The sequence below is a fragment of the Pseudoliparis swirei genome, chromosome 6, assembly GCF_029220125.1.
Source record: "Pseudoliparis swirei isolate HS2019 ecotype Mariana Trench chromosome 6, NWPU_hadal_v1, whole genome shotgun sequence".
Classification (NCBI taxonomy): Eukaryota; Metazoa; Chordata; class Actinopteri; order Perciformes; family Liparidae; genus Pseudoliparis; species Pseudoliparis swirei.
In genome coordinates this window covers 14,814,322-14,831,886 of record NC_079393.1, presented here as the reverse complement: position 1 = coordinate 14,831,886, position 17,565 = coordinate 14,814,322, and positions in this window count along the sequence as shown.

Below are 17,565 nucleotides of genomic sequence, written 5' to 3'. Positions count from 1 at the left end.
TCACATTAAGATAATTGGGAAACACTTCATGTTGGACAGCTGGGGTTGTGTTGGTTTGATTAAATAAATTTGATGTCACCGGGGAAAACCAGCCTTCCCAGGGCTAAAGACAGTGTGTGTGGGTGTGTGTGCGTGTGTGTGTGTGTGCGTGTGTGTGTGTGTGTGTGTGCAGTGATATGAGACACGAAAGTGATAGATGTAGTGAAAGAAAGGAATGGTTTATTGGCTTGCCTCTGAAACTCAAAGTAGAATCAAAGCTGAAATGCTGGAGGTAAAGTCTTGCACATCCTTTGGGAGCAAAATAGTTAAACTGAGAAATAAGCAGTGCTTTTGTTTGTCACCAGCACAGGTTTCCATCTCCGTACTCAAGGCACACGTCTCCTCATTCTCCCGAGTGACCACTAGATGTCCCTATTATCTGTGTGGTGAATCTCACTTGAGTGCCCTTGCTGACATGTTTGACTCACACTGATAACAGTTGCGAAATTTTTCTTCACAGTATTACACTGTTGTTTTTCAACACCTCAACGCCCCCCCCCCCCCCCCCACACACACACACACGAAATTAAACTATTGTCAAAATGATAAATCGTTTTAATGACTAGCAGCTGATGCTTTTGTCAGGCCGGCAAACACCCCTGATGGAGTCATCAGAATTTGTTGTCGGGATACATGTGATAAATATGTGACCTGTGCCTGTATGTGTAATATTTCTTCTCATGTTGCCTTAACTTGACTGGCATAAGGAAATATTGGCTTGAACTAAGATTATGCAAATGAGCAGCAAGTAATCAAAGTTCAAGCCAAATTGTTTAAGAGTTCATTGAACTGGAATAAAAAGATGTGAAGGAAATTACTTCAGTTCGTCATCGCTGTGGCAAATTAGGCAAGGACTGAATAAATGGATTAGCAGAAATGTGTGTGCTTGGTGGGTGTGTTGTTGTAGGAATAATAAGTGTACGTGCGTGTGCCATGCAGTTGTTTATGTGAATTTTTGTGTGCTCTAAAAAATTACACAAATGTATGTTTTGGTATCCGCATCGGAGACACAACATTGCTTCTATCTTTTTAATGGCGTACATCCTACTCCTCCCCGGGTTGTCATGGTGATGTGTCCCAACCTGTTTTTAGATAGGTATGCAGGGTTTGTTCCTCCTTTGCTTTCTGACACACATACAGCAGAGCTACCACGGACATACACCTTATTAAAGACTCATAGAAGTCGTCTTGCCATGTTGTGAATTCTAACTGACACTCAATTCATGGTGACGAGCTGAAGTTATACCCTCATGATAGAACTAACGTTAAACCTAAACAAACCTTGAAGGCATTCGAGTTATTTTGAGTAATATTGGCTTCATTCCAATTTCCTTTAATTTGATGTGTCTTCATTTATAAATGCACCTTGCTCCACCCCCCCGAGGAGCAACTTAACAGCGCAGAACTCTTATTGCCAGGCATAAGTCACCGATTAGGTGGGGAAACGAGAACTTGGCTGCTGGCAGAAATTTAAACACCTAACTGATCTTATTTAGATTTAGACAAGGAGAGGAGAAGAGAGAAAAGAGAGGTGTGGATAGACAAGCTTGACTGTCTTATCTGCAGCCTGTGGTCACGTCCGCTTTTCACACCTTCTGTTCTGTCTTTTGCCGACACAAACACACAAGTACACACACACAGGCACACAGGCACAGGAGCACACATACACCGAAAGACACGGAGGCTGATAGAAACGTCCCTGGATGAATAATTATCACATGAATTGAAGATGATTCAGCGCAGTTAATAAATGTATCTATCAATGGCTTATCATCAACATCCTCCTGTATAACTTGGCTTGATTGTCAAACTGATGTTTTCATTATTGAGGAAAAAAATTTACCAACATTAGAACGTGCGAAATTAAACACACCTGTAGCAACACTTTTATCCCCATCTGAAGCCTTCCTCATATTTTCCAATTTCCAGTTGTCTGCACCTAAACAAAGCCTTTGTTCCACACATATACACACACAGACACATTCAGCCTGTAACACATTATTATCAAGGCAGACAAAACAAAGCATTTTCCTGTATGAATGGTTTCCTATTACATTTGAACAGGAAGCAAATTAGGGTGAGGAGACAGTTGCTGATGAGAAGAGTATGTCTGGATGCCAGGTGCAGCAGAGAGCTCATTTTGCATATCAGAGAAGTGCTATTATCAGTAGAGCCATGCATACTCGGCATTAGTGGACGTAATGACCGAATGGCGGGCGACTAAATGAGGGGTTATTGTTCACACAAATCCACACACACACACCTGTATACTGACACAGGTCCCCATGCAGACAGACGCTTGCAAACACACACACTCACACAACGAGAAACAAACTCAAACACACTCAGTCGCCTACTGTGTGTGTGTGCTGGGTCATCAGTAATGGAGACGACTATGGGAGCAAAAGGGACAGCATTGGATCTGCATCTCCATAAAACCTGTTCTCTTCTCACAGCCTCCATCCATATTCAGACAGGCCGACTGAAGCCGTGCCACGTCGTTAGCAAATGAAAAGCACTTTAGCATAAGAATGAGCCCAGGGGTCACAGCCAGAGAGATGCACAGAGACAGAACAAATTCCACTCGGCCTTTAATTGGCCCAAGAGGAGAAAGGAGGCAAGGGAGGACAAGGCAATGAAGAACATTTATTTCATTTATTGTATAACCATTGGATCTACAATGCTGCTCATATCTGGATCCATGTTTGTAAGGAACATCTGTTTGCATAATGGAAGTATTGTTATTAGACTGAGCCATCTGATATTGAAATGACAGGGGCATTTGTTAGTGGGGTTCCATATTCGTGGCGGGGTGATATATTTGCATCAGCGAGGGTTATGAGCTCTGTTTGACACGATGCCACAGGACGACGCCGCCTCATGGTTCAAAACATCTGATATATGGCTGTGAGGGTTGAAAACAAGCAACTTTAGGGAAAACATTCTGTCAACAATAACTTTGAGAGCAGCTGGCATCGGGCTGTTGGCAGAGATTCATTCAGGCTGGTTTGACAACTGCTATGCCGTCCACATCTATGCGCACAACATCTCCACATTACTATGAAACACTTGTTGACTGGAACATGCTTTTGGTGTAATCTAGACTTCTGCAGTTCACAGACCCTATGGAAAACACTGGTTGAGGGATGTGGAGATTCTTAAAGTTATGTGAAGGTTAGGAAACTAAAACCCCTTCGATAAGGTTTGGGGAAAGTTCAGTATCCTTCTGAACAATCAAAACGTAAATGCTAATGAGACAGAATTTAGGAAAAATTACGTTAATAGTTCATTTCAAAGATGTCGCACCTTGATTGAAATGTATTCCATATATATTTTATTAATAGCCTTGTTCAAGATTTCGTGGGTCCTTTATGCTGCCAGCTAAAATACAGAAGTGATAGTTATACCTTTTTCCCTGTGAGAAATATGTTATTTCTGTTAAGTGTTACTGTTAACATTCATGAACTGAAAACACACCGTGAAGGAGTTAACGTTCTAAGATAAACTCCCAGGCTGGACACCACTGAGGAAGCAACCTGTCAATCACAAGGCAGCCACGCCCTAAAAGCATACCTTGCTTCATTAAATATTTCACACTAAATGGAACCATAATTTAATGAATGAGCAACATGCTGTATTGAAGAAAATAACGATTAATGTCAAAAAGTCATGTTTACAATGTTTTCTGAGGTAATAAATCAAGTGAAAAGTAGGGTAATATGAATACTTTTTGCAACCAGAGCCATTAGAAAGAATGCAAGTCAATGCATTTTTGTTTAGAACCGAAGGCCAACCGCCTGATAACACATGTGTACATTAAATATGAATCTAGCAGTTAGCTTAGGTTAGCATGAAAAAATGGAAACGGGGCGAAAGAAAATATGAATACTAGCAGTTCTAAATATTACTAATTCATTATTATTAACACCAGTCTGAACCCATTTACACCACCTTTTGATAAACCGGCATGCTTCACTGCTGAACCCCCAACTACAATTTGTCTTTCTCTCTCCTTCTCCCTCCATTCATCTTTTTTTTTTAATCTCTCTGGCCCAAGTTGTCCACCGAGCAGAAAGTCATTAAGTGCTGGAGAGGCGACAGCGCAGTGATGGTTCAGCCTGAGAGAACACGGTCTACCTGAGCAGACCCGACGGCGGCTGCACACGGACTCGCTTATTACAGGTTACTTACTCTCTCCGTGCAAAAGCAGAGAGGGAGTCCAAAGGGAAGCCAGGTGATGTTCTTAATGAGACCTTTTTATTTGCAAATCAGTCTGGTTATTGTCTTTTCTTTGTCGCTTGTACTTTGTTGAACCATCAATAGAGTGATTTGTCTTATTGAACACAAGTAAGCCTCCAAGTTTGCTGCTCGATGTCTCCATCACTTATGCCTCATGTACCTACACACATGCATACACACAAAGATGCAATTTAAAATATGTATCAAAATTCAAGACAACATGCAAAAACATGTCCCAAACCCCCTGAAAATTTGTCATGTCAAGTTTTATTGATTATAAAGAAAAATGCTTTTGAATACTCAAGGCCAAACAGTGCAGTTGACGTGTGAAATTGTGTGTGATGTGTGTATGTGTGTGTGTGTGTGTGTGTGTGTATCTGTCTGTTTGTGCAGACCTCATTAGGACCACAGCAGAGGATAGTAGCCGGGCCAATTACACCAAATTCTTCTTTTCTTCCCTCTCCTTCCATCCCCTCTCTCTCTCTCTCTGCCTCCATCCTTCCACAACCTCTCCAAACAAACACGGCCATTTGCATATTGCTTAATGGATTGCAAATCATTTGACCCCCCAGAATGAGCTTAATTGCGGTAATGCATCATATTGTCGGCTGATTTAAGAGGGGATAATCTTTTTTGATGTCAAACGTTTGGCCTTTCCTTACCCATGGGTTTACTCTGAGCAAAAGGTCTTTGAAGAAGAGGAGTTCCCAGTCCTGATTGGAATGCTATAATCTAGTGTGAGCTATGTCACAGGAAATGAGCAAATCATTTCCTGTGACATAGTATAGCATTGAGTTCCATATTTTCTTTATTTCCTGTTCAGACTGTGTAATCCTGTGTGCCGAGTGTTTTGATATGCCGCAGCATTACTTTGACACCTATGGACACCAAAATGGAACGACATAAACTGCATCGAAGGGTGGGACCACTGGTCCTAGGGGTCTTGAATACAGGTTAAGGCATGTATAGCAGAAACCAGTGGGGCAAATCAGCTCTAGAGGGGAGTGTTGATAATGGGTGAAGCACCATGTCATACTACAACCTCTGATATTTGTGTGTGTGTGTGTGTGTTTGTGTGTGTGTGTGTGTGTGTGTGTGTGAGATGAGATGGCCAATGGAGACGCTGAGAGAGCAGGTTCCCATGACCCGTATAGTCCAATAGGAGGTCTTTTCAACTTGTAAAGACACCACTTTGCCAATGAGCGCACACACATAATCCCACAATCGTTCACACACATGCACACAATGCGACCACACACAGACCAGCCTCAGTCACTCCAACCAGATCTCAGGCTAATTTAGACAACACCATCCTCTTTATCTCTTCTCTCTTTTCATGCTGCTTCTGGAGATTGTATCTTCCCCTCAGAGAATTCCCAGGCCTCCTCATCTGCACTGCTCATATTTAACCACACACACACATGCAAACGCACACACACATATATATATATATATATATATATATATATATATATATATATATATGTATTAAGCGTTCAACAATAGTTTGTAGGTTGACTCAAATGCAAACAAGTGTCTGACATAATCATCAACCAAATCTTAGACAAAGTTCAAAGAAACTTTTAAAGTTACGTTCCACGTCTGGACAGCAGCATCTTTGACAGAGAAGCTGTCTAGTCTGAAATCTTCTGAGGTTATCATCTGAAATGGTGTGAATATGTATGAGCTGTGAGGGATGGGACACAATCTTATCTAAAATATGAATTTTCTAATCAGAGCTAATAAATATTTGACTTGTGGAGTCTATCGTGCAGATTAATAGATATTCAGGGCGACATTCTTAATGTGAAGTAGGCCATATAATACAGTTCCCTTTTAGGACCCAAGTCATCTTTGTGACTCACTGATGACGTCATTTCAGAATGTTCCCATTTCTGTCAAAGAATAAAATACTGAACATTGACAGCTCTTGTGTTACACTCATGTAAGAATTCACTAAGTTCATGACAAATGAGGGACCTTTGCATCAATAACTTTTAAGGACTTTGCAATGACCTGTTAAGATTATTGGGACGTATTAATCAAGAATGTATCTCTCTGTCATTTTGAATTGTGAATCCTTTCGGGTTCACGGTGCTTTAATAGATCAATTTACTATGTGTAACTCAAAAGGTGTTGGTCATAGCAAAAATCTCACAGTAAATTAACACCTGACTCAGAAGTTCTTTTCAGTCCTCTTTGCATCTGCTAAATGCTCCATGTTAGTTGCTCGCGTTGTCTGTCTGTCATGTTGCACTGGGCAGTAGCACACCGTTGGTTGGTCAGAGCTGTTTCTCTGAAAACAGCTGCGGTTGAAAATTGTGCTGATGAGGGTAAGAGAGCATCCAAATAGTAAAGTGACATTACCACATCAAAACCAGTGCACTCCAGCTGCTCCGTATTGTTATGAAGAATATTTTAACAGCCTTTTATGAGCAGAGAGGAATGGAGAAGAGGAGAGGGTGGGACTGAGAAAATGTAGTCAGAAGAAAGGTACCCAATCTCTTCGGGTCTAACAATAGAAACGCAGAGCCAGAGCCGAGTCGATTTGAAATCCCTCACAGGCTGCCTATAAACAGGACCACATGCTGAGAGTGATAAACTAGTGGATTTATTCATCCACCTCATCTTCACCACTGTAGCCGTCAACATGTTAGCATCCAAGTGAAAGGGGGAAATCAGGGGAGAGGGAGGCTGATAAAGTAACTATTACTTTTAAAAAACAGGCTGTCTATCTGTCTGTAGTCTGTCTGTGGGGGTGGGTGTGGGTGTGTAGATGTGCATGTGTGTGTGTGTGTTCCAGCAACACAAATCATAGTACAAACTCAAACAGATAGGTGACATAGAATTAAAATAGTGCACATGTATGTAGAGTCACAACAGGGGGCCACACCTCGCAGCAGTCATTTTAAAATGTGAACAGTGTGTGTGTGTGTGTGTGTGTGTGTGTGTGCGTGTGTGTTTGTGTGTGTGTGTGTGTAAGCCAGGTTACACAAGAACAGTGGACAAGAATGAGACCAGTTTGGATTGAAAGAAACATCTTCGCTTGGCTGCGTGTTGAGTATTCAACACAATAATCTAACATTGTATTTAATATATTTTATATTAATCATGGAATGGATGAGTAAAGTTTAATTCTGTCCACAAAAGTTGACCATCTGGCCATTCCATCTTTGACACCTCACTAGATGTGGCATCATTTTACTTAAAGGAATAGTTTGATATTTATTTATTTGGGTTTGGCCTGTAAAATGAGAAGATTGATATAGATTTCACTATCTGTATGATGAATATAAAGCGACCACCTGTGGAGGGTTAGCTTAGTTTACAAACAGGTTGGAGGGAAAGCACCTAGAAAATAATAAAAACATTCTACCGACACCTCTGAAACTCACTAATTAACACGTTACATTGTGTTTGTTTAACCCATACACACCCACGAGTGTAAAAACTAAAGAACAATTATTCTAAAAAAATAGATAATAATCCAATTTGTGATGTAACTTTAACTTTTTTAATAATTGAGTTGGTGAATTCAAATGGAGGTAAAATCCCTTAGAATATCCACATCTATTTTATATTAATTGAACCATTAGTCTCATGTTAATACAGCTCACTTTTTAAGTTCAAGGAGGCTTATAAGATGAGAAGAATATGTGATAAAATTAGATAAATAAAGTGGTTGTGCACTAACTTTAGCTCTGACACAGTGGATTGAATCTAGCCCTCATCATGGATCAAGGTTATGCTTAAAGAGCCCAACTGTGTATAAAAATGCATGCCGCGTGGGGAAAGTAAATCATCTGAATATGAGAGTATCTCCCCCTCACCCAAACCTTTTTTATGAACTCAAACTATAGTGCATGACTCATGATTCCGAAACTGAAGCATAAAATACTGTTGACATTTACCTTAGAGTTGGAAAGAAGCTTCTGTAACATTTTTCTCCCTATACATATTTCTGACATGTCTTAATCGAGGAAGAATGAATATTTGTAAATGTAGCCTAATTCAAAAGATGTATGGTAGTATGCAGATGAAACATTGGGTGTTGGTACACAATATCAGCTATCTGTGTGTGTGAAGATGGTGTGTGAAGATGGTGACGTTTTTGTTCATTGCACCATCACACTGGAAAAAGCAATTATAGTAACACTGTTTCAGGCATTTCATATGGGAAAAAAGTCTCCTACACACTTAGATTTATGCACGCATGCACACCCATAAACTGATAGTACTGGAAAGCAGCCTCTGTGAGAGAAAGATTAGCTTTGGACACCACATTGCTCTGTAAGCATAATATATAAACATTAAATACTGACAGTGTTGTTTATCAGGAAGCTGCAGTTATTTCTACCTTGACACAGCTCAACTGTTCAGAAGAAGTTCAGGCAGTGACGATCAGGAAAGTTAACTCTTCAGTTAAATTATTACTAAATTCAAAGTGTGAGACGCTTTAGGAGGGTTACTTAAGTTCAGCTCTGTCTCTGTCTCTCAGCTCCCTTTCTCTGTTTCATCTGGCAACAAAGCCATCCAACAGTATGCAACACTTGGCTTGGTGCTTCAGTACTTCAAACACACATTACCTATTCCCTGAACATGTGCACAGGCAAATGCAAAGATACACACAGATGTGCAATAGTCACACGCACACACATACATGAGCCCCCAGAAACACACTGACTCCTGTCTAAAACCTACACCTGTTTGGAAGTATTTCTTCCAGTGAGGCAGGAAACAAATTGGTTATTTAATCCCTGCCCAAACTTTGTGGGTTGACAGTTTTCAGGGGAAAAAATGATGTCATGTTCATGACAGAATGAAATGGTGAGTGGTGGTCAAACGGTCAGACCCAGATGCAGGAAATATATTTTACAGCAGATCTTAAGCTTGGAAAACACACTAGAAACACACTGCTCGGATACAAGAAGTACACAAACAGATGTGCACACACACACATTTCAGTGAAGCCTTGACATTCCTGCAGTGTACTCTCTAAGAGAGATATATTGTGGACAGCAACAAAAAAAATCTTTTTTAAAAAAAGACCAAATCAAGGCCAAACACTGACTTTGATTTATCATGTTATCCGCAGAATAGAAAGCTACAGATATTTGTAGGACACTTGTATCATTTGATGTATTCAACTTTCCTGCTCATCAATAGAAGCACAACATGAAAGGTGTTCTTTCAAAAGCAGCAAAACCTGTGTACGGTAGCACCATCCAGTGCAATTCAAGTGAATATGAGAATACATTTGGTTTTCCTGTTATTGCACACTTATGTACAGGTTTGCAGTGAGATAGTCTATTTCTTTATTGTTTGAAAGACAAAACCCTTTTCTGGGTTTAACTGTGATGAAGCTATAGGCTTTTTATTCCACAAAGCAAAACAAACACCATAACAATCTGTACAAAATAATCTGCTAGACTTAATTATTTTAACAAGCATATATTCATCCATCTATCAATGAGGGATGCATCCGATCAGACTGTGTCAGTCCCGATAGCCTGTGTGGGGTCGTCCTTTCATGTGTAAGGCAACATCAGACATATCACGCTGGCTTTCAGGTTCATACTTGCATTTTTATGAACATGTTTATACGTTTTATTGTTCAAAAACTCTTTATTTTAATATAAAGACTATACCTGTATTCACCCTCTGTTTGAAACACTCCATTCAACCGTGTTTCAATGGAATTGCGTTGCTAGGCAACAGCTTGGTCTGTGTTAACTTCAGCTAATGTCATCGACAAACACTGCAACTGGAAATTTACTGGGACACATTTACAATGTTTAGATATAAAGCTGTTCATGATCTGGTCATGATATTGTTTAGTTGTGATGTCACAACCATATGGAAATCTTAACCGATCGTTTAAAATCACAGTTGCTGAATACGCATTCATGCATATAATATACTGTATATATCTATATATATCTATATATATATATCTATATTTATATATCTATATATATATTATACCACTTATATATTTTTTTTGTTTAAAGCATAAACATCTCACTACTACTACCACAACTAATACTACTACAAACAGCTACTACTACAATTTTACAATAAGGGACCCGTACATTGTTTTTGTAACTTTGTAAAGAAAATTATAATAATAAATGCTGAATCAATAACAAATCTGCCCAACTGAATTATTTATTAAAAAATAATGGTATCCAATACAAGATTACCCAATTGTCACAATTTACAATCCAGCTACCATGCCTCTATTCATCTATCATTCTATCTATCCATCCATTTATCAATACATCTATCATCTAGCTGTTCATCTGTCCATCCATCTAACGATCTGTGCATCTATCTATCCATCTATCCATCGTTCTATGTGTCCATCTATCCATCTATTTATTTATCAATCCATTTATACATCTATTTATCCATCAATACATCTTTCCAACCAACTATACATCTATATCTATCCAATCTTTTTTCCATCTATCCATGTATCCATCTCTATTGTTGGATGTCCTGCCTAGTTGAATAAGGTCCATTTTCATTTTTCAGTCTAAAAACAACCCACTGACACAGCAAGGGCAGGTAGATGTCCAAATATGTGTATGTAACGAGGTGATGACGTACTACAATTACGACTCTTGACTGTATTTTGTGAGAGTTATGAAGGCAATGTGGTGTTCTGCAGTTTAACTATTCTTGTTGCTCTACTTAGCAAAAATGTAGCACTGTCGGACTGAGGTATTTTATCTTTTCCTGGAATAAAAACTAGACACATGTGGGCGCACATGCACGCTCACATGCACACACATACAGATCCCTGCTATCTAGATTCCACATTCTGAAGATCAAACTCCTTATGTCTCAAAGACGAGACAGTTCTGCTACCCTGCCCTGTACCCAGCGAGGAGGAGGAAGAAGGTAGGAGTAAAGAATGAGAGCCGGGTCACAGGCAGGAAGAGGTGAAGGAGAGGTGGGGAAGAGCAGGAGGGAAAGACAAGGTGATGCTTTTTCTGTGAGCACTCAAAATATATAAATTCAAAGACAAAGCGATTCTAGTCAGCCTAAGAAATTCAGCAGAGCTGCACAAAGCAAATGTTGACTTTATGTATTAATGCCCTTTGTGTCTGATTCCTGTTATTTTAAAATTCATCCGTGCTCAACCACTTGCAATCGCCATCTTTGCCTCTGTATGACACATATTGATGCTTTATGTATTCTTTACAGCCTGCATTTAAACGTCAGTTTGCCTGTTTCCCCTCAAGCTATAACAAAGCACATACTCACATACACACACACATAAAACACACACACACACACACTCACATAGAGGGTGGCCTGATAGCCCAATACGATTTTCTATGTGTAATACCATGATAGTGAACATTCACCTGAGGGATTTACGACTAGATGTTATAAAAACAGATAACTGATAACAGCTTCTTGTGATCTATTATCCATGCATGCCCAGAATAACACAGAGGCACACAAATGCAAACACTCACAAACCACAATCTAACACCATTGTAGTGCAACTCAAATACATCACCCTCTTCCACCTGCATTGTTTAAAACAACACTGAAAAAACTACAGCTCTGTGATGCACAATGATGCTTTAAAGAAACAGTGTGTAACATATACTGTATTTGGCAGCAATATAATATAATATTCATAAGTATGTTTTAATCAGTGTATAATCACTTGAAACTAAGAATCTTTTCAAAAAAAGTCATTTATCACTTGAAACCCTGAATTAAACGGGCCCGGTTCAAAATTACCGGACTATTGATAAGCTCCGATGTAACTGGTGTTATTATTAGTATTTTCTTATGTTTGTAGGTCATTTATTATCACGCTGTAGACATATTCGCTCCCCTCCTCCAACTGCTCACCCACAAAGACACAAACAGACACACAAAGTGAGACCAGAGAGGCCATGTGAATTGAAGGATACTTAACAAAGTTAATGGCAACTATGCGTGTTACTGTACGTGAAATACAATATTTTTCAGTAAAAAGCCAATACTTTAACAATACATCTACATCAAGCAGGAACATGTAATCGAATGTGAAACCTAGTTCAATCAGCTCTGAGTATTGATAAGAGCAGCTTCTAATAATAAAATCATAAAGGTCATCGTAGTTCTCCAACACACTTGTAAAAGGGTTATAATAATAATGTATCCTTTATTGATCCCACAGTGATGAAATTCTTCTCTGCATTCAACCCATCCTTCATTATTAAGGAGCAGTGAGATGCAGTGAAGCGCCCAGGGAGCACCGGGGGGTTCAGTGTCTTGCTCAAGGACACTTCAACATGCAATTATGGGGAGATCGAGGATTGAACCGGGTACCTTGTGGTTGCGGGACGAGCACTCTCACCATGAGCTACACACTGAGTCATTGATCTAAATACGAATATCAGGATGCTAACAACAATGCTGACTGCTCTTGTATTGCAGCTATAGGATTTACCAGGTTCACCATCTTAGTTTAGAAGGCATGCATTGGGCTAATTGTCAGAAAAGAGGGAGTCAGGATAACCAAAGTCAGTAGGTTCCATCATCTGGGGACCATGCATGTCCGTACAACATTTTGATGGCAAATAGTAAAATAGTTGTTGATGTTATGGGGTGAGACTCAGGTGCAGACAGACTGGACTCAAGGTGTGAGTGAAACAAAAAAACCTTTACTTCGGAAAAAGGTAAACCATAAAAACTCTGACTTGAAAGAAACTAGAAAAAACACTAGAAATCACCATGCGAACAAAGACTGAGACATCGAAACCGAGACACTACGAGACTGAGATAAAGACAACAAACCGACAGGAGACAAGGGAAAGACTGGCACAATATATAGGGGGAATAACAGGTGTACGGCATGATACAATCAGGGAGACAGGAGTGGCTGAAGGCAGGTGAAAGGAATTAACCAATCAAGGAGACAGAGGAGTGGCTGAGGGCAGGTGAAGGGAATGAAACAATCAAGGAATCAGCGGAGTGGCTGAGGGCAGGTGAAGGGAATGAAACAATCAAGACAGAGGAGAAACAGAGGAGACATCGAGGAGACATAGCACACAGGAGACAGGAGACACAGAGGAGAAACAGGAGAAACGGAACATGGCGTTACAGTTGAGACCAAAGTGGTGGTGGATTGCCATCCCCACTAGAATGTCTAAACACCCACACAAAAAGACACGAGAGAGAGAGAGAGAGAGAGAGCTCAACATGAAGACAGGAAAACTCCCAGACTCAGATTGCTTTATGCATTTGTTTCCTCTTTGCCCAGCTAAGCAGCATCCTTAGCTGTAAGAGGTTACGCAACACTCCCAGATAACAGTGTATGTAGTAATGTTGATACTCTATTCATCATATCCTTAGCAGACTTATTAGATTGGCACTCATCCCTCGAACATTTCACAATAGCACTCTATTCATAGATCAGCTCATGCTCTTTCAATACTGACATGCTAAACCCATAGACGGGAGAAACCCTCTCTATTTTACACTTACAAGACAAACAAAAAACATCAGAAGACGAGCATCTTCAGACAGCAGCAATTAGAGTTGTCAGATTGAAGACAAGGTGACTAGTGTATTCCCTTGTCAAGCTTATTCTGGGATCAATGTCAGTTCCTTGGATTGCCTGTCACCTACAAGCTCATGCTCTCCAGCATGTGTGGTACAATTCCTGTCTGATATCATCTATACTTTATGTTACATCATTTGGATTCATATCCTGTTCCACTTGTTTATGTAAATGCTGATATGAGTATCTGTCACTCCACTCAATATGGTTATGATTAATGTATGCTGCCCCACATACTCAGCTAAGAGATCTGTAAGTCTTCATGGCAGATGCTGCCAGCGGTTTAATAAAAATGCAAAAACAAGCATGATTTTTGTTTATATATTTAGCATCATGCATGAGGATTTGAGGTGTTTTGCATGAAGCTGTAAGAGAGATTTAGTATTCAGATGAGTCATGAGATGACTACTGCCACATGCACGAAATGTAGATTGAAGTATTTCACTTTCAACATGTGTGTATCTTCTTTGAGATGGCATACAACAGCATGTTGGTGTTTTAAAAGGAATTGTCATTCACATAAATTTGGTCAAAAGGTAACACAAATATGTGTCGCAAAGAGGACGCATATTTGTGTAACATACTGTGCTGCATGAAGGCGCGTAGTCACTCTGTTGAGGTAGAATGCATGTAGGGAGAACTACGTTATTCCTCTTTGCCTTATGCTGGATACAATCTCCTTCGGGATCTCATATTCAAGGAATCAAACTCTATATATATTTATATACATATGTGCCTGAAGCATGCAATTACCTGTGTGTATGTGAATGACTGGCGGCAGTGTCATCATGGTGTTTGGAGGATATTAGCACCAGCAGGAAGGGCTGATATCTCAGTGCTGCCATAGGGCTGTCTAACAGTGCAGAAAATAAAGGCCGGGAAACTCATTAAGACTCATTTACCATGTGTCGCTACTGAGTGCTCTAATTTAGACATGGAACTGACTTCAGATCTGCTCCTACAAACTATGCGCCAGCATGCAAAAACAGATTGATGCCTCAGCCCAGCTTGAACCACAAATCGTCCACTTGACTGCAGGAGGTGGAGGAGGACCAAGAGAACACGCACCATATGTCTACCGCATAAAACATTCTACATAAGGCTCATTATTTGTAGACTTGTTACAGACATATTAGAATCATTTAAATAAATATGTGATCATTAGAAAATATGTAGATCAAGACATAAAAACATAGAAATGTTTTTAAATTGTATCAGTAGCAAATCTTCTGACAGTGGTTGTTAAGGTCATGGGTCCAAACTCAACCATCTGGTCCACATCTCAGCCCAATGTCAATGTATGATATCATCTATTCTCTGGCTCACCTGGTTCACCACAGTCACAGGCGTGTTTAACGTGATCAGTGAGGAGGGAAAAGGCCCAAGGCTCAATGACACAGTTCACACATATCCCCTCAACTCACACACAGACACAGAAACACACACGCACACACAATAAATGAAAAAACACTAAAATGGTCCTGAGCAAAGTGTGTGTACCCAGGCATGTACACTTTCATGAAAAAAATACATTCTGAGCTATATGTAGTTTGCTATCTGGAACATTATGTGAGCAGGAAATGATTTATTACCCACGTACATTTGGTTGACTCGTGGTAAAAATCTGCTTGTTTGTGTGTGTGTGTGTGTGTGTGTGTGTGTGTACATACAGGGTCTGAACGTATGCACAAACTTCACTTATAAGGCTTTGTTTGTATATTTGTATATTTACAGTATGTGTTGTGCGTTCTAAAGTGGATGCACGTGTATGTTATGTGCATGTAATTTGAAGATGTGACTGTTATTTAGATGCATAAATGAATGCACTGGAGGGTCTTTCAGAACAAACCTGGCTTTACACTCAGATCTTAAAGCAATCCTGATTAAATGACTAGATGTTGAGGATCAGGGAAGCATAACAAGTTCTTAAAGAAGCGTTTCGTTCCATTCCTGTTGTTTTAATATTCAACACTTTCACTAAAAGAAAAGACATCTCGATGCATTTTATTTTCCTTCACGGCCAGCTACTCCTTTCATCACAATGTGAGGCACAAGTTCACTCACTTTACTTCGTTCGCATTAAAAGTTGTGTCACACAAACGATAAAAAATAGCGGATCGTATAGCACATTTATTGTATTCTGCCTGAAAACAGCTTGGGATTTGTTTTAGAGACCCAATACTATCCATAACCTCAGAGGAACTTTATTGACTCTGAGCTCCTCTAAAACAGAGGCAAAATAAGGTCCAATTGGATCCTACCTCTAGTGCCGGAGTTCCTCTTGTCACACAGACAGAAAGAAAGATACTGGAGGCAACATATAACACAGCATTCCCCTGTGAGGAAGCATAAGTCCACACTGCTTCCTTTGAATAAAAAGAAAAGAGAACAGCAGCTCTTTGAATCCCCATTTAGTGCATTTTAGGAGCACCTCCGAGGAGCTGTCAAGTCATGAGTTCACGTTTTACTGCACCGCATTGCCTCTCCACAGTATCTTCGAATAGAACAGCACCCATAATTAGACACACATAATTACACGTACTCTGATACAGGCACATATGGTATCATCTGTAGTCTGGCTATGTTTGTAATGATTAGAAGAGGGGAGGTGAAATTAAGCGAGGATGGGAAAAGAAAACAAAAAGAGGTGGACTGAGAGAAGAGCTTAAGTCGAGAAAAGAAAAATAAACAGTTTTTTCCACTGTGTTTGAAATGGTACCAAGGGAAAGTTTCATGCCAGAGCAATTGTCTTCCCCTTTTTTGTTTGGTCCAACTTGCTATTTTAATATTTGAAAGAACTGAGTGTGTGTGTGTGTGTGTGTGTGTGTATGATTTCAGTGTGGAATTTACTATTATCCATAACACTGCAGGGCAATTTAAGTCCCTGAAGGGCACTCTGTGTTGTGAAAGAGCAGAAAAAGCTCTGCCTTGCAAGCTCTCACCTGGACAGCTCTTCAAAGTACCCCTCTCAGAGCAGTCAGCGAGTGACGGGCATTGGCAGAAATAGCGGCATGACTGGCGAACACATAGCCATCACCAACTGAGCTATCCACATAACAAAGGAGGAGGAAGCTATAGATTCACCTATTCCCAGGCATTTTAATCAATAAGTGAGAACTAAGCTTCCTGTTTTTTTAAAGTTTTCTGTGCAACTGTCTTGTTACCATGTTTCAAATGGGAACAGAGCAAAGAAAGGAGAGGAAATGAAGAGGAAGAAACAGGGAAGAAACAGGCAGAGGAGGTCTAGTTCTGTTGAAAGGTTTGTAATTAGCAACTGTGATAATTAACCAAATGATAGATTAATGGACAGGGATGAAATTATTTCTGTGCTATAAGCATGGATGCACAAGCAGATAACAAAATATCACACAGGATAATGCTGATTAAAAGATAAGCTAAAAATACATGGGGACAAACACCATGTGGCGTATCCGAGTAAACCAAAGCAGGGAAGTAGAAGTTTTAGTATCAGAGTGTTGCACTGGTTAGGTCTTGATAGTTTTGGATGGATCACCTCATTAATAAAACATCTTCTCTTATCAAAAATCTAAATTAAATATTAATCATGAGATAATGACCTATTGAGTGTCAGGAGTTGAGACAGACAAGACACACTTATATGAGCGCAGGGAGACAAACATACATGCACACTACACACAACACACACCATTAGTAGTTTTATGAGGGGTGAGTCTGCCCCTTACTCATCATCC